This window comes from Erythrolamprus reginae, chromosome 9 (assembly GCF_031021105.1).
Source record: "Erythrolamprus reginae isolate rEryReg1 chromosome 9, rEryReg1.hap1, whole genome shotgun sequence".
Taxonomy (NCBI): domain Eukaryota; kingdom Metazoa; phylum Chordata; class Lepidosauria; order Squamata; family Dipsadidae; genus Erythrolamprus; species Erythrolamprus reginae.
This window is the reverse complement of record NC_091958.1, coordinates 21,748,161-21,770,774: the sequence shown is the minus strand read 5'-3', so window position 1 is coordinate 21,770,774 and position 22,614 is coordinate 21,748,161. Positions and strand designations below refer to the sequence as shown.

Sequence of the window (22,614 nt, the reverse complement as noted above, 5' to 3'; positions counted from 1 at the left end):
GTTCGGACTGGGTCACAAAAACCGGTAGCGACCCACTGGTGAATGCCACCATGGTGTCACAGATCCGGTTCAGTCGGTGCCAATCTATGGGCGGTGCCATCATTTTTTCTGAATTTTTTTCATAAATTTTTAAAGTTGTTTTGAAGTTTTTTCCTCTGCTACTGCTTGAAAAAGGACCTGCCCACTCCTGGGATTATTTTTTTTAATTTTTATTTATTTTTTTAAATTATTATTATTATTATTATTATTATTATTATTATTATTATTATTATTATTAATTAGATTTGTATGCTGCCCCTCTCCGAAGACTTGGGGCGGCTCACAACAATAATAAAACAGTGTGAAAATGTAAACAAACTAATATTAAAAAAGCATCTTAATGACCCATCATTTAAAAACCATGCAACACAAGCATACCATACATAAAACTATAAAAGCCTGGGGGAGATGTCTCAATTCCCTCATGCCTGGTGATACAGGTGGGTCTTAAGTAATTTGCAAAAGACAAGGAGGGTGGGGGCAGTTCTGATCTCTGGGGGGAGTTGATTCCAGAGGGCCGGGGCCTCCACAGAGAAGGCTCTTCTCCTGGGGCCAGCCAGACAACATTGTTTAGTCGATGGGACTTGGAGAAGGCCAACTCTGTGGGACCTTATCGGCCGCTGGGATTAGTGCAGCAAAAGACGGTTCCAGAGGTATTCTGGTCCGATGCCATGTACTTTTTACATTATTCCTTTGTCCGAAGCACAGCTGATCAGCTTCCCAGCTGTGTTGGGCAGATTATAGCTACTGAGCATGTGCAAAAGCAGAATTGCCCGAGGGGATAAGTGCGTGTGTGCAAGCGGAGTGAGTGCCCATGCACAAAATGTTGCAATGTGGACGTAAGTGGAACCCACCCCTGATCCAAAAGCAGAGATAAACATCAGAGCCACGGTGGTGCAGTGGTTAGAGTGAAGTGCTGCAGGCTACTTCTTCTGATCACCAGCTGCCAGCAGTTTGGCAGATCAAATCTCATCAGGCTCAAGGTTGACTCAACCGTCCATCCTTCCAAAGTGGGTAAAATGAGGACCCAGATTGTTGGGGGCAATATAGGCTGATTCTGTAAACCACTTAGAGAGGGCTATAAAGCAATGTGAAGCGGTATATACATGCTAAATGCTATTGCTATGCCTGATGTCTACTGATTAGGACTGAAAGAATGTATTGTCTTTTACTTTTAATCTTTATTGAGTTTTTTAGTTATAAACAAACCACATATAAACAAGACGTACAAAACCCCCCATGAAATATAAACAGATAAAGTAAATATTAACCACTTTTGCAACTATTTGATTTCCAGATATGTTTACACTTCACAATATTTACACTTCACACCCCAGTGATATTTTCCTTCTGTGCATGCGCAGAAGCAAAATCTCACTGGGGCGCGTGTGCGTGCACAATGGCAACACGGAGCTGTGTGTGCAGCTCCATATTCGTTACTGATATGCAGTGTAGCCCATACCGGCTATCAACTCAATACTGGTTGGTGGAAATATGGTCAGTGGAAATAATGCTGCTTCAGACTTTGACCATCCCACCCATTGGAAATTACTTGGTTTGGGCATTTATTTATTTGTTTTGTCCAATACACAATAATACACAATGAGGTTTATAGAGGTAGAATGTATTAAAGGGGGAACAGAGGAGAAAATAAAGGAGTAAAATATAACTATGAGAGAATAGCACGAAAAGATATAGGTATAGAAGAGAAGATATAGGAGATATAGGAGAGACAATAGGACAGGGGAGGTAGGCACTCTGGTGCGCTTATGTACGCCCCTTACTGACCTCTTAGGAACTTGGTGAGGTCAACCGTGGATAGTCTAAGGGTAAAGTGTTGGGGGTTAGGGGATGATACTACAGAGTCCAGTAGTGAATTCCACGCTTCGACAATCCGATTACTAAAGTCGTATTTTTTACAGTCAAGTTTGGAGCGGTTAATATTAAGCTTGTATCTGTTGTGGGCTCTTGTGTTGTTGTGGTTGAAGCTGAAGTAGTCTTTGACAGGCAGGACGTTGCAGCATATGATCTTGTGGGCAATACTTAGATCATGTTTGAGGCGTCTTAGTTCTAAGCTTTCTAGACCCAGGATTGTAAGTCTGGTTTCGTAGGGTGTTCTGTTACGGTTAGAGGAGTGAAGAGCTCTTCTGGTGAAGTATCTCTGGACATTTTTGAAGATAATGTCAGAAATGCAGTATGGGTTCCAAACAGATGAGTTATATTCTAGGATGGATCTCGTTAATGTTTTATAAGCTCTGGTAAGTAGTGTGAGATTGCCAGAGCAGAAGCTACATGAATTACTCTAGACATTTTTCTGACTTGTCTACTGAAGGAAGCAACGATGAGATGCTGATTTAAAAGGTGATGTTCCCACAATGAATGGGAGTGATGGCTAGGATTTTTTTTTCTTCCCTTCCTGGGAACTTACTATTGTCAATTAATCAGACCACTGTAAGGATGACATTCCTTCCTTCCTTCCTTCCTTCCTTCCTTCCTTCCTTCCTTCCTTCCTTCCTTCCTTCCTTCCTTCCTTCCTTCCTTCCTTCCTTCCTTTATTTATTTATTGGATTTGTATGCCGCCCCTCTCCATAGACTCGCTTATCTTCAAAAGGGAAGGAATATGTGGATTGATTTGGGGTCAGAAAACAAGGACGTGTTAATTTTACTGCTGTTTTGATATCAAAGAACAGTTCACCCAGAATGCCACTTTTGATATGCAAGGCGGATCATCATCTCCTCCTCCTCTCTTCCTCCTCCTCTTCCCTCCTGTCCTCTCCTTCCTCATTTTGCCCTGCAGTGAGGGGTTTAAGTAGAGTTTAACCTCATATATTAGGGCAGTTGATAGTGGCCCCCAATGTAAGCTTTATAGAATTTTTTTTGCTGAAAAAGAGAAACATGAACTTGAGATTTATGGGTTTTAAGGTTAGAAATGGTAGCTTGTAGAAGAAAGGAAATGACGAGGTAGTTTCAGAGAATGAGGGCAAAATATAAATGTATTTATAGCCACTGTCGAGAAGATGAGAAGTGGCTTCTTTATCATCTTTATTTTCCTTTCCTTTTTATTTTCTGTTTCTAGTTTCATTACTTACTATTGTTCTTTATAATCTTGATATATATCAGATGATAAATATATTGAAGTTACTGGCCACTGAAGCCATTTTAAAGACCCCCACTTTGTTAAATAATCTATTAATCTGTTGGAAAGCAGGATTGTAACTATTCAAGATCTGATCCAAATTTGTTGTCTAATATTTGGTTTAAATATGGGTACTTCTCTATATATTATTTTTCTCTGAATTTTGTAATGCAGTTAATTTTAAATAAATCCAAAGAAGTACCAAAATATGCCTTTGGAGCGAGGGACACGTTTTGAAACGTGTATCTGAAGCTTTCCTAAAACTTAGTATGAAATACTTTTAATCTATGTGAAGCAAAATGTGTTTTGAGAATATGCATTTAAATACGATCTCTTGTACAGGTTTAAATAAAATTCTTCATGGAAGATTATGTCTAAGCCCTTTTGAATGCTTTTAAAGCAGAAAATGTAAAATGTTTTAATACAATCAATATACGGTTATTGCGTCCCCGACCATTGCGAACAGGGTAATTTGCGATTTTTGAACCCGGAAGTCAAAACACCATCTGCGCATGCGTGCCCTTTTTTCTATGGGCACGCATGCGTAGATGGCGCCCGGCAGATCAGCTGCTGGGCGGCTTCCCTGGGTCTTCCCCCTCTTGCTGGCGGGAGGGCGAAGCCCCCCCCAGCACCCGCTCGCCCGCCCTTCGCCCGGGAAGTTCGCCAGGAGTCAGCGGAGAACGGCACAACTGTTTTAAAACGATCGGAGCTTTCCAATGAGTCCCGAAGACAAACGTCAAACTTCCGCGTTTGTCTTCGGGACTCATTGGAAAGCTCCGATCGTTTTAAAACAGTTGCGCCGTTCTCCGCTGACTCCTGGCGAACTTCCCCGCTTTAGGAGTCAGCGGAGAACGGCGTGCCTGCTTTAAAACGATCGGAGCTTTCCAATGAGTCCCGAAGACAAACGTCAAACTTCCGCGTTTGTCTTCGGGACTCATTGGAAAGCCGCGCGGGTGTTTTAAAACGTCCCCGCCGACATGGGGGGCTTGCTAGCACCCCCCCAAACCCGGGTTGGGGGTTCGGGGGGGTGCTAGCAAGCCCCCTATGTCGGCGGCGACGTTTTAAAACACCCGCGCCGCCCCCAATCTTCGGCTCCTCGCTAGCGCTGCGGAAGTTAAAAACACCATCTGCACATGCGCAGATGGTGTTTTTACTTCCGCAGCGCTACTTCGCGAAAACCCGCTCGTTGCGGGGGGTCCTGGAACGGAACCCTCGCAACGAGCGGGGGATCACTGTAATGAATAAATGAACAATGAATGAATGATTTGTCCATCCCTTACAAAACGTCCAAAGCTTATTTCAGTGATGGTTCATATTTTAGAATTATGTTCTACAACAGATTAATAAGGTTAGCTATTAAGTTTTTTTTTATTATGCCTTAATTTGATTATTATTTCATTGCTATTCCTTTAATTATTTATATACTGTTTTCCTAATTTGCTTTTCTTTATAACTGTATATATTTTGTGATGTACATATTGATTTTTACAAACTTACTGTATTAGAATAGTTCTATCATAAATGTCTGGCTGGAAATATATTAAGAAACACATATTCTAATGAATTTGTATTCACCGTGAGCTTAGTTGTTGGTCACTAGAGCTTCTGAAATGATGATCCCTATCTGGACAGGGGGAATTTTGGTGAATTGGGTTTATTTAATCCTTAGATGAGAGGTAGACTGGGAAGTTGACAAAATTATTCCTAAAATGGACAGCAACAACATTCCCAAAAAATTGCATCGGTCCACCTTAATGTTTGATAAAGACTCAAATGCAACTGAAGGAGACCTGACTTCATATACATGCTCAAAAAAATAAAGGGAACACTTAAACAACACAATATAATTCCATGTACAGTGATCCCTCATTTTTCACGGGGACCACTCATGAAAAACGAATTTCCATGAAGTAGAGGAAATATATTTTTTTATGTATTCAACGAGTATTTGGACTTTTAAAACCCACCCTTTGCATTAAACAGTCATTCTATAATGTTTCTCATCTGGAACTACATATGATATCCTACCAGTTTCTTTAATAGAGCACAGTAGTACTGTAGAATAATTTTATGAATTTTTAATGTATTTAAAATTTTCAATGGATTTAATGGATTTAAGCTCCCTTTGAAAACCCATGAAGTAGCGAATCCGCAAAAGATGAACCGTGAAGTAGCGAGGGATTACTGTATATCAAACCTATATGAAATCAAACTGTCCACTTAGGAAGCAACCCTGATTGACAATCAATTTTGCATGCTGTTGTGCACATTCAACCTTGTACAGAACAAAGTATTCAATGAGAATATTTCATTCATTCAGATCTGGGATGTGTTCTTTGAGTGTTCCCTTTATTTTTTTGAGCAGTATATATTGAGCTGGAACAAATAAAGATGAAATTGTCTACTGTAATTTCAGTTAGCATCAAATGTTATACCAGTGGGATCTTGATTTGAACCGGCTTCATCTTTGCTTAGTTAAAGACCTGATGGTCTGTTTAGCAAATTCAAAGTAAATTAGTCTCTCTGGGAATAACCAAAGGTAGTAGAAGTCTTTCACTTAACATAACTGGAATCTGAGTACAGTCTTACGAGGCTGTTGAAAGAAAAAAATGTCAATAGAATTTGTGATTGAACAATCGCAAAACTCATTGTCATGACTATAAGTACTATACTCCAACAAGAAAAGGACTGGATCTATACTGCGAAAAAAACCAATTGACTGAAACAAATGGAATTTGTTTCCATTTCAACAAACTTGATTTCAATGGCTCTGTTTCAATTGTGCATCTAACTTTATACAGTGGACCATTCCTCACCATTACCATGCTCATTAAATTATTTTGAAATTAGTTTAAACATCCAGTATCAGAGGAGCTTTCATCTAGTTGATTATTATTATTATAGAATTCATTCTATCTCTCCAAGCAGACTTTAATTAATTCTTCTCCTGAGTAAAATATGCAATACATTTAATGGAGTCCTACTTGAATAAGTTTGTGGAGTGATTACAGATGGTGATTATTAATCATATAGAGGGATCCCCTCCAATTAGTTTGTACGAGTCCATCTGAAGTTAGTAATGAAATTTTATTATCCTCTCCTTCTCCCTTCCACAAGTGTTAAGTGGAAGAACACTAATATGTGATTTATTGGTGCATATAATGTCATTGATGTAATCTACAAATTACAATTGGGTACTATGAGTTATCTCCCACATAAACCACTGGTTGTGTTTGTCCAATGTGTTTAATTAGATTAGTTAAAGAAGCAGCAGTTGTTGTGACAAAAAATGTCCAGCTTGGTTAGTTTTAAACTTAATATCAAAATTAAAAGGCTATGGAAATATAGTGAACTTGTAATAAAGCACAGGGAGAGTTACAGTGTTCCCTCGATTTTTGCGGGGGATGCGTTCCGAGACCGCCTACGAAAGTCGAATTTCCGCAAAGTAGAGATGCGGAAGTAAATACACAATTTTTGGCTATGAACAGTGTCACAAGCCTTCCCTTAACACTTTAAACCCCTAAATTGCAATTTCCCATTCCCTTAGAAACCATTTAGATTATTACTCACCATGTTTATTTATTAAAGTTTATTTTTAAAAAAATTATTAAAGGCAGACGAAAGTTTGGCGATGACACATGACATCATCAGGCAGGAAAAACCGTGGTATAGGGAAAAAATCCGCGAAGTATTTTTTAATTAATATTTTTGAAAAACCGTGGTATAGATTTTTCGCGAAGTTCGAACCCGCGAAAATCGAGGGAACACTGTATTACCAAGTTGAATATGTGAGTAAGACCTAAAGCCGTGTTCCTTTCATCTCCTAGAACCGGGGTCCCCAAACTTGGCAACTTTAATACTTGTAGACTTCAACTCCCAGAATTCTCCAGCCAGCTGGAGAATTCTGGGAGTTGAAGTCCACAAGTATTAAAGTTGCCAAGTTTGAAGACCTTTGTCCTAGAACTTCTGGGACGACTTGGAAGAGAAGCTTTCTACTAGTCAAACAGGCAAGGTTAAAGTAAATTGATAAAAAATAACAATGATCAAAAACAGATTAAGGCAAAAATGGAGTGTTTTGCAGATGCTGGCAGGCCTGGGTGTCATGAACCAACAACAATCATGGCCAGATTGTATGAATGTCAGGTATGTATGTTGGGTTAGTTTATTATGGCTTTTAATTAAGGTTTTATAGCTCAGATTCTATATTTGACTTATTTTTACTATTTTTGTATTTTATACTGTTGTAAGCTGCCCTGATTCCTTTGGGATTGGGCGGAATAGAAGTTGAATTAAATAAATAAACAAATAAATAAATAAAACCACCAATTGATACAAACCAATGTTGGCTGTACTTGTTTGTGGGTTGATACCTATGATAGACCTGTGCACACTCTGACACATTCCTTCCATCTTGACCAGTAATTTTCCTTCCTCGGACCATGCTTGCTCCTTTCATTGCTTGGAAAAACAACAGTGCAGGGCTTAGATTGGGATTGTAATACAGCAATTTCTGCCATTGGGACAGCTGGAAAAAGTTTTACCAGGGATGTGAAAATGCTAATTTATAGCTAAAAATCTGTCTTAAATTAAAATATCCAGCTCTCGCTGCAGGGACTGCACTGTCTAGAAAGTAAGTAACTCTGAAGCTCATCATGTACAGTATAGTTTGCAAACTTAACAGCGATGTGAAAATTTAACAAGGCGGAGATTGCATCAAAGCATGCCAAAGCTCAGTGGTAAATCACACCGAACAATATGAGTCCAAACAGCTGAAAATCCTTCTTTAAGAGGTTTCAAATTTACTCCATGGAATCCTAAGAGACCTTTATGAGATTCTGTGAAAAAACTACAGGCAAATTAAATTTAAAACAACCACAACCACTATAAAACAGAATGCACCCTAAGCCAATTTATTATCATTAAAACCTCACTACCAGATCAGTAGTTCTGGGATGGATGGATGGATTTATGGATAGATATAGATAGATGGATGGATGGGCGGATGGGCGGACAGGCAGACAGACAGACAGACAGACAGACAGACAGATATTAGATAGATAGATAGATAGATAGATAGATAGATAGATCAAATATATATATATATATATATATATTCAATATCAGCAAAAACATGTGACACACACACACACACACACACACATATATATTAGACAGACAGATAAGATAGATTATTCCCTCAACACTATCAAACTATTTACTAAGTCTGCATTACTATTACTATTAGTCTTCTCATCGTTCCTATCACCCATCTCCTCCCGTTTATGACTGTATGACTGTAACTTGTTGCTTGTATTCTTATGATTTATATTAATATAAATAATCTGTTTCCTGACTGCTTATTTGTATCCTGTAACAATCATAAAGTATAGTACCTCATGATTCTTGACTAATGTATCTTTTCTTTAACATACACTGAAAGCATATGTACCAAAGACAAATTCCTTGTATGTCTATTCATACTTTGCCAACAATGAATTCTATTCTATTCTGTTCTATTCTATTCTATTCACACTAATTTAATGTAGTTCACACATTTGATCCTTACAGAGTATTTAAGAATTTTCTACTTCTAAAAATGTCAATTAAACAATAAAGAAGACTCAGAGTACTACAAAACTTGGAACACATTCTATAAAAGGTTAAAAATAAGGAAAAAAAAGAGTATAATGATTAGTGTTGGGGGAACCGAACCCGCACAATTCGGGTCCGTACTGAATTTTGTGGTGTTCAACATGCGGGACCCAAACCCGAATTTTTTTAAAAATTCGTGATTTAGTTCAGCGTTCGTGCCGAACACCGTGAAAGCCACCGCCCGGCTGTCATCTGCTGAGAAGAGGAGGAGGAGCCGGGCACTGGTGGCGGCAGAGGAAGGCGAACACCGGGGAGCTGTCAGTCGGTCGGGAGGCTGGGAGGGAGGCACAAAAGGAGCTGGGGAATCCCACAAAGAGATTCTGGGGGCGGAGCTTTGACATCACGTATACCGGCAGTTTGCTAAGGACGTCAAAGTGATCACTTCCTGGATTCCATGGAATCCAGGACATGATCACTTTGGCGTCCTTAGCAACTTGCCGGTATACGTGACGTCAAAGCTCCGTCCCCGGAATCTCTTCGTGGGAGGGATTTCCCAGCTCCTTCAAAGGGAGGTCTTTTCATGTAATTTTTTATTATTTTTACGAAAAAGAATGTTGCAGCGGCGCTTCAAGCAGAAGAAGGTCTTTTCATGTAAAAATAAAAGTTTTTATTTTCACGTGAAAGGACCTCTCTTTGCTTACGGCGCTGCTGTGGCGTCCTTTTTTGTAAAAATAATTTTTTTTTACATGAAAAGACCTCCCTTTGAAGGAGATGGGGAATCCCTCCCATGAAGAGATTCTGGGGGCAGAGCTTTGGCGCCATGAACCGTTCAGGTTCGGGTTCAGCCGAATTTTGCATGAAGTTCGTCTGAACTTGTTCTGCCTGACTGGTTCGGCAATGTGTAATAGTCCAATGAAAAGAAATCAAACATGTGCTCTGCTAATCAGCAAACTTGTATTAGATAAACAAAAATAGCTTACTGAAAAAACAGTTCTTAATGTCTGAAAACAATGCAAGGCTTACTTCAGCCACATACAAAAAACACAGGGAAAAACAAACAAAGACAACCTGGAATGAGCAAAGACGTTTCAGGAGTCCTTTTGAATCTTTGAAGCAAACAGCAAGTCCCAGAGTTTTCACCTCCCACTTGTCTGAAAAAGCTGGGTTGAAAACTCCAACGGCAAAGAAACTTCGAAGCAGGAACCACAAAACAACACAGATAAACAGCCACAGTTTGCCTTGGCCTTTGTTCCCTTTTATCCCTTTAGCCCTCATTAAAGGAACCACACCCAGCCCAGGTGCTCCTATAATGATTTGTAATACTCCTTAAAGCGATCCCTTCTTTGCATAGCTCTTCGGCTACGTAGATCAATATATTGATCTGCAGAAGAACGCAGGGAGGAAAGACTGTCTGAGGGACTGCAGGCCAAACCCCCTGGGCTGTCTGCTGAATCCTGTGTCCCAGTGGCCTCGTCCTCCTGGCTGTCTGCCACATCTTCCTGGCTGTCTGCCACATCTTCCTGGCTGTCAGCCAGGCTTTCACATTCACTTTGTGCTGCGTCTCTCCCATCTGTGGGAGCAACGGCTGGCCCAGGCCCAAACACAACAGAACTTGCCGAACCCGAACACCATTGGGTTCACCCATCACTAATAATGATGAATTAGATATAAAAATAAGAAGTACAATGAGATTTAAACAATAACTTTTAATATATATATAATAAAGTATATAATTTGTATTAACTGAAATATTGCAATAATGATAGAAGTAAGGCAGTAAAAAGCATAACAAACATGTACAGTATATAAATTAAATAACCAGAGTAATTTGTTTTGCCGACTGTAATAGCTGTAAGAAAAACTTTCGAGACAAGTGTTAATGGATGAGAACATTTTAATTCAAATATTTTGTGTATGTTTGTGTGTGTGTATCATTGTTTCTATGTTGTGTTAATTTTTTTTTGGTATTGTTTTTCTTTCTTTTAAATGTGTATTTCAATTTAAAAAAATGAAAAACAGTGTTTGATGGGCTTGTCTCAATGTTTTTGATACCAGTGTGCTCCATGAAATGATGTTCATTATATTCATTCAAGAATATCATGAAAACACAAAGCTCTGCATGGAGAAATGAAAGAACGTCTTTATTGTTGCAGCACATTTAGAAGTTTCATATATACGCAGCTCAAAAAAATAAAGGGAACACTCAAAGAATACATCCTAGATCTGAATGAATGTACTCTCATTGAACATTTCATTTGCACAACTATTCCATTTGCACCACAGTATGTGAAATTGACTGTCAATCAGTGTTGCTTCCTAAGTGGACAGTTTGGTTTCACAGAAGTTTGATTTACTTGAAGTTATATTCTGTTTTTTAATGCTCCCTTTATTTTTTTGAGCAGTGTGTGTTGTGATTCCGTCTGAGGCCCCTCAGGGAACGGCTGATCCTCTGCCGGCTTCCTGCTCAGAGGGGGAGGATGAGGAACAGGAGGTTCAGGCAGACGGGGAGGAGGAATCTCAGGCTGAGGGAGAGGGAGGACAGCCAAAGTCCCCCGAGGGGGAGCTCTCCCCAGCAAGCAGCCTGGATTCCTTAGATGAAAATGCACAAGCAATAATCGACGGCAGAGAAGAGCAACACAACGAAGGGGACAATTAGCCAGGTACTTTCAGCACTAAAGAGGCAACAGCTGGGTTTGGGTGTGGTGCTCTCTGGAAAGGCTGAAAAGGCAGACCCACCCTTCCTGGCTTGTGGAGTATTATCTTTGGGAGTCCTGGGACCTGGCTGTGATCTTTGGCGTCTTGGAATTCTGGTTTGTGACTTTGAATACTGAAACCTTGGGGGGAAAAGGTGTGGGTCTTATTCTCTACAGTGGTGGGCGTGCCAGCAAGAAGTCTGCTGTATTGTCTGGCCATCAGGACTCTGCTGTGAAGTCTCATAGCCTGCCTGTTGGGAAGAACAGGTTTTTCTCTGTGTTTATTTTTCAAACTATAAAGTGCTTTTGCTTTTACCAGCGTGTCTGGCTGCTTTTTCCACTTGGTGTTGAAGTCTGGGGGCACCCAGACAGAACAGTGTATAACAAAATTGCCCTTGGTGTGAGGTATACCTCTGATAAACCCATTTTTAGAATCATAGAAACATAGAAGATTGACGGCAGAAAAAGACCTCCTGGTCCATCTAGTCTGCTTCCTGTATTTTATCTTAGGATGGATCTATGTTTATCCCAGGCATGTTTAAATTCAGTTACTGTAGATTTACCTACCACGTCTGCTGGAAGTTTGTCCCAAGCATCTACTACTCTTTCAGTAAAGTAATATTTTCTCACGTTGCTTTCTTTATAAAGGATAAGAAAAGTAAAAAGGGGAGAAAACACCCTGAAGTTGAAATTTCCTGTCAGTTGCTGGAAAAACAGCAATTTATTGAAATTTTGTGAGATGTTTTTTTTAAAAAAACACCTCCCACAGGAACAAGAGCCTTCACGAACCCACTTTGGTAAACCTGTTAGAACAATTCACTCGGGGAGTATCCCTTTCCAGTCTCAAACTACACTCTTCAGATAATCATCATACTCCCTCCAATAATGGATGCAGTTTGAAGGATAGCAAAAGCCTGCATAAAAACAACAGGCTGGCCTACCAGAGTAAGGAATTGAACAGCTTGGGGAAAAACACGGGGTTTATTCAAGTGGAAAAACAATACTTCAGAGAAATAATCAACCAAAAAGACCTCCTCAATCCCCCCTCCACTTTATATTAGAAATAAGTGGCAATGGGCAGATGAGGAGGGGGGGGGGACGACATAATGGAGCCTGGTTAATGTAATGCAGTATTTTGGACCATCTCTAGTGGCTTTGATGCTGCAAAGGGAAATCCCAGATTGCAAAATTTTGTTTTGGCTCTCATACATAAACTGAAATTTGTAAGCATACACTGAGAAGTCAAATTCCTTGGGTGTACAATCAGAGTTGGCCAAAAAAGAATTCTATTCTGTTCTGTTCACACTCTTCACAGAGAGAGAGAGGGAGGGAGGGAGAGAGAGAATATGATAAAAAGTCAAATCTTCCACTCACTTTCAGTGAGGATGTGAATGTGGATTGATTCTCAAGAAGCAATAGAGATGCTCATATAACTCCAAACCTTTGGATTGGTTGAATCTAATTCAGTTTCCTGTTTTGGTTCTCCTTCCTCACTTTTGCTGCTAGTTCAGAAATTCCGCCAATGTTCGATTGCTTTATTTGTTTGTATCCTGTCTCTATTATGGGTAACATGATAGCAGTGTTCCAATGCTTGAGGGGCTACCACGAAGAAGAGGGGGTCAACATATCCTCCAAAGCACCTGAAAGCAGGACAAGACGCAATGGGTGGAAACTAATCAAGAAAAGAAGCAACTTAGAACTAAGTAGAAATTTCCTGACAGTAAGAACAATTAACCAGTGGAACAGCTTGTCTCCAGAAGTTGTGAATGCTCCAACACTGGAAGTTTTTAAGAAGATGTTGGATAACTGTTTGTCTGAAGTAGTGTAGGGTTTCCTGCCTAAGCAGGGGCCTGGAATAGAAAACTTCCAAGATTCCTCCCAATTCTGTTGTTATGATTATGATTAAATTATGAAGTTTTATCTACCTTGGCCAATTATGAGCATCAAGCAGAACAGCAAAAACACAGAAGGGAACAAAGAGAAGGAGCAAACACCTGAGGTTCTCCAGTGGCTTCTGGTCCACCACTTCTTGTTGAGGAGCTGGTGGCACATGTACAAAATGGGCAGGTCTTTCATCTCAAGACCCCGCCTGCCACCTTGCCAATCCTGGCCATTCCTGCAGACACCACTGCAGGGCTGGGTTTTCTTCACTGCTGGTTCACTCCTTGATGCACCGTGTGGGTGCGCGCACATACGCAGGGCTAAAACTACAACTCTGCACATAAAAGAGGTTTTGGACCACATCTGAATATCTACAGACTTTGCATCAAAGCAGGTCTGTATTCTTTGTGGCAGATCAATTAATTAAAATAGAGCTGGAGGGGACCTTGAAGGTCTTCTACTCAAGGGTCCACTTCAGTGGTGGGTTGCTACCGGTTCGGGCGAACCGATAGCAGTGGGAGGCTCCATCCACCTGCCTGGATGGCATCACATGTGCAGAAACAGCACACACACATCTCTGAAGCAGTAGCAAAAGTTAAGTGAAATCCATAACTGGTCTGCTTGACCTTCTGCTCCAGTAGAAGACTCCATACAATTTGAGACAAGTGGCCGTCCAGTCTTTCCTTAAAAAGCTCCAGTGATGCAGCACCTACAACTTCTGAAGGAAAGCTGTTCCACTCGTTAATTGTTCTCACTATTAGAAATAGTGGAGGAATATTCATGGCTATATCCTGTAAATGACTGGCTTTCTTCCACATGGGACATAAAATAAATATACAGTGTTCCCTCGATTTTCCCGGGTTCGAACTTCGCGAAAATCTATACCACGGTTTTCCAAATATATTAATTAAAAAATACTTTGCGGGTTTTTTCCCTATACCACGGTTTTTCCTGCCCGATGATGTCATATGTCATCGTCAAACTTTCGTCTGCCTTTAATAAATATTTTTTTAAATAAACTTTAATAAATAAACATGGTGAGTAATAATCTAAATGGTTGCTAAGGGAATGGGAAATTGCAATTTAGGGGTTTAAAGTGTTAAGGGAAGGCTTGTGACACTGTTCATAGCCAAAAATGGTGTATTTACTTCCGCATCTCTACTTCGTGGAAATTCGACTTTCGCGGGCAGTCTCGGAATGCATCCCCCACGGAAATTGAGGGAACACTGTATAACCAAAAGAATGGATGGAATCCAAACTTCTGCAATCTGAAACGTTAGAATCCAGCTGCCATTGTGATGATGGGATAATGCCGGAGTGAAATGCTTCTGTTTCGCTCGTGGCTGTCAATCATCGGAGACCCAGTCGCGAAGGGAGCATGAGGCTCCACCCATTCACCCGGATGCTGCCATTTGGGTTCTTTTACTCTTTAGCTTTCTGTGCATGCACAGAGGGGTGAAAGAACCCAGGTGTCTGCGTGAGTAGGCAGAGCTTCATGCTCACTTCGCGACTGGCTCTCCGATGACCGACAGCCACAAGCGAAACGGGAGCATTTTTTCCCTGGGATAATGGGATGGTGTGATAATCCCACTTTGGGCGCATGTCAGGTTGGGAACAGTCACTCCAATAAAAAATGCAGGCTAAGTTAACCAATTAACCAATTAAACATCCCCTTTTATTAAGGCAGGGCATGGAAACCAAAGGCATTTAACACTGCTCAGGATAAAAAAAATTCTGAAATGTGTTTTGCAGCAGTATCTTTCTGAAGTAAAACGTAGGTTGACCAAATAGCTTTGAAGCACTCTCCATTAGGTGGATATTTTAAGTGGTATTAGGTTATGTCTCTGCCATATTACAGCAGAAGAGGACTTCTATTGGGAGAGGTCGGAGTGCTTGTTTACACCAAGAACTTTTCTGAGCTGGAGAAACATGTCAATAATTCTGCTTCTCTCATTTCTGGAAATATAAAAATTCAACAGTCAAACTCAACCCTTCCCTTCCTTCAAGAAGTACATTTTATCCCTTGACAGATGAAAAGTTTATTACCTATTACAAAAAACCCACTGTTTTAAAATAGGAAGTTTAAGACGAATGCTGGCAATAAGCATCATGTAAAAACAACACACAACATCATTTCCCATGCATAATTGAATCTCTTGGTTGTGAAACAAGCATTTAAGAGTAAGATACTGTATTTAAAACAAGCAAACAAACAAAAACTCATTTTTGTAACAACAACAACAACAACAGAGTTGGAAGGGACCTTGGAGGTCTTCTAATCCAGCCCCCTGCTAAGGTAGGAAACCCTACACCACTTCAAACAAATGGTTATCCAATCAATTCTTTTAAAACTTCCAGTATTGGAGCATCCACAAGTTCTGGACACAAGCTGTTCAACTGATAAATTGTTCTGTCAGGAAATTTCTCCATAGTTTTAAGTTGCTTCTCTCCTTGATCAGTTTCCCCTCATTGCTCCTTGTCCTACCCTCAAGGTGCTTTGGAGAATAGTTTGACCCCCTCTTCTTTGTTACAGCCTCTCAAATATTGGAAGACTGCTGTCTTCCCTGATCCTTCTCTTTACTAGACTTGTCATGTCCAGTTCCTGCAACCGTTCTTCATATGTTTTAATCTCTAGTCCCCTAATCATCTTTGTGGCTCTTCTCCACCACAAAGTCTCAACATCCTTTTTGCATCGTGGTGACCAAAACTGATTGCAGTATTCCAAGTGTGGCCTTATAAAGTGGCATTAAACACTTCACGTAATTACTGACAACACACAACAGTTCCAACAGTTAAGGAAATCTTATTCCAACAGGTTTTGACTGTAAAAAATATGACTTCAGTAACCGAGTTGTCGAAGCGTGGAACTCATTACCGGACTCCATAGTGTCATCCCCAAACCCCCAATACTTTACCCTTAGATTATCTACGGTTGACCTATCCAGATTCCTAAGAGGTCAGTAAGGGGCGAGTACAAGTGCAGTAGAGTGCCTACCGTCCCCTGTCCTATTGCTCTCCTATATCTCCTATACCTTTCTTCTATTCCTATATCTCTTCTTCTATTCTTTCATTGATATGTTCTATTACTATATCTTCTTTTCTATTCTTTCTTAGATATATTTTACTATGAGTATATCCTCTATAACCTTCATCATGTATTTTACTATGTGTATATAGATATATACCCACTAAAACCCTCATTGTGTATTGGACAAAATAAATAAATAAATAAAATAAAAGATTTCCTTAACCAGGTGACCAACAGCCCTCAATAAAAAAAATTAACTGTCTTGGTAGTTATAATGAAACAGAAACTCACTTAAACTGTCTAAAATCTGTGTTGCCATGACATGACAAACGAGCGGGACAATGGAAGGAAAATAGACTTGTAGGCTTCTTGTGATGGGTATCGACTTGTTTTTGAAGAGGAAGCAACAGCTGCTGGCAACAGGGAGTGTAACAGAAGAGGGCAGGGGGGTTAATCCTGGAGGGAAATGCAAGGCAACATAAGCCTTTTCATCAATCAGCTTATCGTTATAATTGGTTGTTTCCTCATTTGCTGAAAGCTTTGGTTGAAAAGCGAATAAAGAGGCTTCCTCCCAGCCTAAAGTCAGCCAGCAACCCCCATGGACGGGCATTCAAGCCATATTTCACCTGCAGGTGATTTCCTTTAATTGGGCAAAGTGAAAAATAGGGCTTACAGAACACGTGATGTGTTAGGTTGTGGCCTGCTGTGTCTTAAATAAATATTGAATACACCTAAGCTAACAGCAACTTATACTTTTGAGCACTCTCCTCAAAAGTTCACCGGAACACATGGTGGTGATAGAAAAGTGGATCAAAGTTATGCCTGGAGAGAATAGGGCAAGGTTCTCTCTTTTGGTGCAAGGGAAAGAATCCAAGGCAACGGAGAGCATCTTCTAATAAGTGCAATTTCCTTTCCTTTCCTTCTTTCTTTTCCTCTCATTTCCATCTCCCTCCTTTCTTCCTTCTCACCTTCTTCCTTTCCTTTCCTTTCCTTTCCTCACCTTCCCTCTCTTCTCCTTTCCATCTCCTTCCTTCTCACCTTCTTCCTTCCCTCTCCTCTCCTCTCCATCTCCTTCCTTCCTTCTCACCTTCCTCCTTTCCTTTCCCTCCCTTTTCCTTTCCTTTCCTTTTCCTTTCCCTTCCCTTCATTTCCTTTTCTTTCCTTTCCCTTCTCTTTCCTCTCCTTTCCATCTCCTTCCTTCCTTCTCACCTTCCTCCTTTCCTTTCCCTCCCTTTTCCTTTCCTTTTCCTTTCCCTTCCTTTCCTTTCCTTTCCCTTCTCTTTCCTCTCCTTTCCATCTCCTTCCTTCCTTCTCACATTCTTCCTTTCTTTTCCTTTCCTTAACTATAGCTATTTTGCTGGAGAGACGGAGTAACGACACGGACACCAGAGCTGGATTTAAAATTGGGTCATTTTTATTAACATAAATTTGCATAATTTATTCAAATAATATTGCATAAATTTGCATAAACAACTATGACCCGGAACTGGACCTGCAGGGTCAAACAAATACTTCCGGGGCGGAAATGACGTTATGCCAGTAAACATTCCTGGGCAACTCATGGGCGTATCTCGATGCAAGGTCCAGGTGAGGGCCAGGCCGTCACCTGTGACCTTTTCTGCCATGCTGTGCATGAGGGGGGTCCCACCGGCTAACCCGAATCGGGGAATTAAAGGTGTAGGACCCAAAGACAGGTTCCCCCCAGCTGCTCAGGCAGAAACTCCCTCCATGAGCTTGCGGAGAACCTGTCAATCATCCCCAAAGATGCCCAAGGGAGAACGCGCGGTTGCTAAACCACCCAATTTTCCGCCCCTAACCTGCCTACCCAAATGACCAAAGGTAAGCCAAATTAACCTAATTAATGCAAGCACCCCCTAACCGCACAGCCATCACCCCAGTGTGGAATGGGCGAAAAAACAGCCCAGCTAAGAGGCAGAACTGCAAAAAATTCCCATTCGGCCCCCTAAGGGCGACCCCGAAGCACACTGCAAAATAGTGGAGGGCGGGCGGGTGTCTGCTGCAGTAGATCGGTCCGGGCGAAAAGGAAGAGCTTCGGGCCTGCTCGCCCTTATATAGGGCAAGCAGGCCCCGCCCGGACCAATCAGGGCCTCAGCCAATCAGGCCCTGCTCTCCCGAGCGAAGTCTCGCATCGCGAGACTTCGCCCGGGATCCAAGATGGCGGCCGCCATGAGGGACCGTGTCTCCCGGTCCCTCCAGCAAAGCCTGCCTGCCGGGTAAGTCCGGCGCTGCCCTTGCTGGAGAGACGGAGTAACGACACGGACACCAGAGCTGGATTTAAAATTGGGTCATTTTTATTAACATAAATTTGCATAATTTATTCAAATAATATTGCATAAATTTGCATAAACAACTATGACCCGGAACTGGACCTGCAGGGTCAAACAAATACTTCCGGGGCGGAAATGACGTTATGCCAGTAAACATTCCTGGGCAACTCATGGGCGTATCTCGATGCAAGGTCCAGGTGAGGGCCAGGCCGTCACCTGTGACCTTTTCTGCCATGCTGTGCATGAGGGGGGTCCCACCGGCTAACCCGAATCGGGGAATTAAAGGTGTAGGACCCAAAGACAGGTTCCCCCCAGCTGCTCAGGCAGAAACTCCCTCCATGAGCTTGCGGAGAACCTGTCAATCATCCCCAAAGATGCCCAAGGGAGAACGCGCGGTTGCTAAACCACCCAATTTTCCGCCCCTAACCTGCCACAGGAGCGGGGGTCAGATCTCTATCTTGGCCCCCCGACTCCCCCCTCTAGCTGCGCCAGCTCACGCAGAGACCGCTGCAGGTCCTGTAAGAAGATGGCGTTCCCCTGGTCAGACAGGTGAACGCCATCATCACGGTAGAGCCATGGCTGGTCTATTGATATAAGGGGATGAGGTATTACTACTCCACCCAACTCTCTAACTGTTTTACCCATAGCCCTATTCACCCGTCGCCTAGCCCGGTGAATGCCCTAAGGGGAGAGGCGTCCCTCCAAACAAGCCTAGGTAATAGTTCTGACCACACCACTTGCGTGGTGGGCCGGACCTCACGAAGCCTTCATAGGTCTTCGCGTGCCTGGATGATCAGCGCCAGGCCTCCCAGTATGCGCAGGTCATTGCCACCTAAGTGCAATACCAGCCACCTGGGTGCGGCCACAGGACACTGCCCACCCAAACCCACTTGGGAACGACTCCAGGAGCCGCCCCCCATATTGCCGGGCGCAGCCACCAAATGCTGACCGCCCAGCACACCGGTAGGAGACCCTCCCACCGCATACCTCTCCGGCCCATCCAGGTAACCCTGACCCGCCGCCCCAGGGACGGCTGGGTCCCAACAGCGCTCCTGGCCGCCAGGCGGCCGGCCCAGCAAATCATGCTGTGGCCACACAGCAGCGCCGTCGGTGTCACGTCAGCCTGGGGACCTGCAAGAGGAAACACACGCAGAGAGGTCACCTAGCCTAAGCCCTGCCTAGGATCCTCAGCGGCCTAACATAACCCAAATATGCCGCTGACCGCCAGCGGCCGATCACCCGAATCCAGTGGGCCGGGAAACCAGAAAGTGCCGTGCTAGTGGCGGCGCCGATACGGAACGAACGCGTTCCATAACCGGCGGGAGCCGTGCCCACCTGGGCCATAGCCCTGGGTACTAACGCACAAAAGTACAAACGGGTCAGAAGGGGTACCGTCCCAATGCCTAGACGGGTACCCCAGACCTGATCCCCGCAGAAAACACCAAAGCTGTAGGGCGGCCACCGTACACACTGATTGGTCGGCGGCCGCACTAGGTAGATGGTAACCCCTCTGCGTGGCTGATCTGACTTAGACCGCCTTACCACAAGGGACCCCCCCTTGTCTAACGGCCAGATCAGCGTGCTGGAAGGCACGGAGCGAATTGCCAGCCTGAGATGAGGCCAGGCCTCGCTGGCCCCAAGGGCCCCAAGCATGACACCAGTCGCTGCACCAGAAAGACGGGCCTCTTACAATGAGGAACACAGACTGCCAAAAACCACGTTGATTAAAGACAGCTGCTCCACCGTCAGAGCCTGACGAGTGTCACCAGGGGCCCCCGCTCGCTCCCCATACAGCCCTCCAGCACCTGCCGGATGCAAAGTCACCCGGAACAAGCAGCAAACCCCCCGCCTTGGACAGAAAGGCGAGGCCGGCTAACCAGGACCGGATCGTCCTAACTGACAGGCCACGCTGCCCAAGCTGGACGCAGAACCCGGCCAGGCGCTATACAGGGATGGGCCAGCTAAGCTGGTAACCCCCGCCCTGCCTGAAATCCCCAAACTCCTAACCCGCACGCTGGTATGCCCCAAGGGTGCCGGGCGTTACAGACAAGGGGATTGCCCGGGATGCCGCGACTCTCCACCACTCCGGATCCCTCCCAGACTCCAGAGGTGGCTGGGGAACACTTCTGGCAACTTCCGGGCCCACGGGGCCAGGGTCCGAAACCTGGACAACTGACCACGGGACAAGGCATCAGCAACCCCGTTATCTAACCCGGGGACATGCTTAGCCAAAAACAATGCGTTTAGAGACAAGGACCTGTGCACAAAATGGCAGACAAGCCGCATGACCCTGTCGCTCTTCGAGGACAGGGCATTCACCACATGGACAACCGCTAGGTTGTCACACCAAAAGTGCACAGTCTTGTCCCTAAACTGCTCACCCCAAAGCTCTAAGGCCACTATTAAGGGGAAGAGCTCCAGGAACGTAAGGTCCTTAACCAACGAAGTGGCACTCCATTCCGGAGGCCATGCCGACCAGCACCACTGGTCACCTAACACTACCCCGAAACCACAAGTCCCCGCGGCGTCAGAGCAGAGCTGCAACTCAGCTTCCAACAGAAGCTCGTGCCTCCAGAAAGACAACCCGTTAAATCTATCCAAAAAATCCCGCCACACGCCGAGGTCAGCCCTGACCCCGGCGCAAAGGCGGGTACGATGATGGGGCAAACGGAGCCCCTTCATCGCATCATACAACCTCCTGGAAAAAGCCCTTCCAGGAACAACTACCCGACAGGCAAAATTAAGAATGCCTGCCAGTTCCTGAAGCTGCCGTAGGGTCACCTTCCGGCAGCCCAGGACCTCATCGAGCTTCCGCTTAATCTTTACCAACTTCTCTAGGGGCAATCTGGAAGATTGCTCCTCTGAGTCCAATTCAATACCCAGGAAGGTAATCCTGGTGGCGGGGCCTTCGGTCTTCTCAGAGGCTAAAGGCACCCCTAATTGAGCACAAAGGGCTTCGAAGTCCCGCATCAAAGCAAAACATTGCTCCGAATGCGCAGGCCCCGCCAGAAGGAAATCGTCAAGGTAGTGAACGACCGTACCCAGGCCACTTTGCCTCCTGAGCGCCCACTCCAAGAAGGTGCTAAAACTCTCGAAAAGAGAGCACGAGACAGAGCACCCCATGGGCAAAGCTCTGTCCACGTAATAGCCCCCCTCGAAATGGAAGCCCAACAGCTCAAAGTCATCCGGGTGTATGGGGAGGAGCCGGAATGCCGACTTAATGTCGCATTTACCCATAAGGGCTCCCGCCCCACACTTCCTAACCATAGTCACGGCCGCATCAAAGGATGCATACCGGACTGAACACAACTCGTCAGGAATGAAATCATTCACTGACTCCCCTTTTGGAAAAGACAAATGGTGAATCAACCTAAATTCACCACTCGCCTTTTTGGGGACCACACCCAAGGGAGACACACGAAGATTCGGGAAGGGCGGCTCCGCAAAGGGCCCCAGGACCCTGCCTTCGGCAACCTCCTTCCCAATCTTCTCCCTAACAATGTCTTCATGACCAACAACCGACCTAAGGTTGTCAGACATGAAGGCCTTCCTAACACCCTGATAAGGGATCCTAAATCCCTCTGCAAAACCTAGCAAGAGAGCGGCCGCTCTCGAGCGAGGGTGGTAGTCGCCCAACCAACCCTCAAGCACCCCTAAATTAATTGGGCTGGGCCCCTTTTCCCCCAGCAGGTGGGGGAGGCTTTGGGGGACCCGAGCCTTTCTTTTCAATCCCCTTCTTGGGGCGGGGGCACACGGCTGCGGAATGGTTTCCCCCACAACTTCCACAAGCGTGACGAAACCTGCAAATGGGGCGAAAACACGCCCCCTTTGCAGCGAACTCGTGACATATTAAAGAGGCACCCTTACTAACGGCACCCGCCACGGCCTTGGCCGGCGCGGGCGTCGCAGGCTCCTCCTCCATAAAGTGACCGCTATCGGTCCTATCACAGCCCTCCT

The 22,614-nt window shown here is 43.9% G+C and overlaps 1 protein-coding gene across 1 annotated transcript in view; it reads right to left on the bottom strand.

Annotated features, from left to right (window-relative positions):
* Nucleotides 1–22,614, bottom strand: part of CDYL2 (chromodomain Y like 2) — a 115,508-nt gene that overhangs the window by 19,125 nt on the left and 73,769 nt on the right. The gene's annotated exons all lie outside the window — the stretch shown is intronic.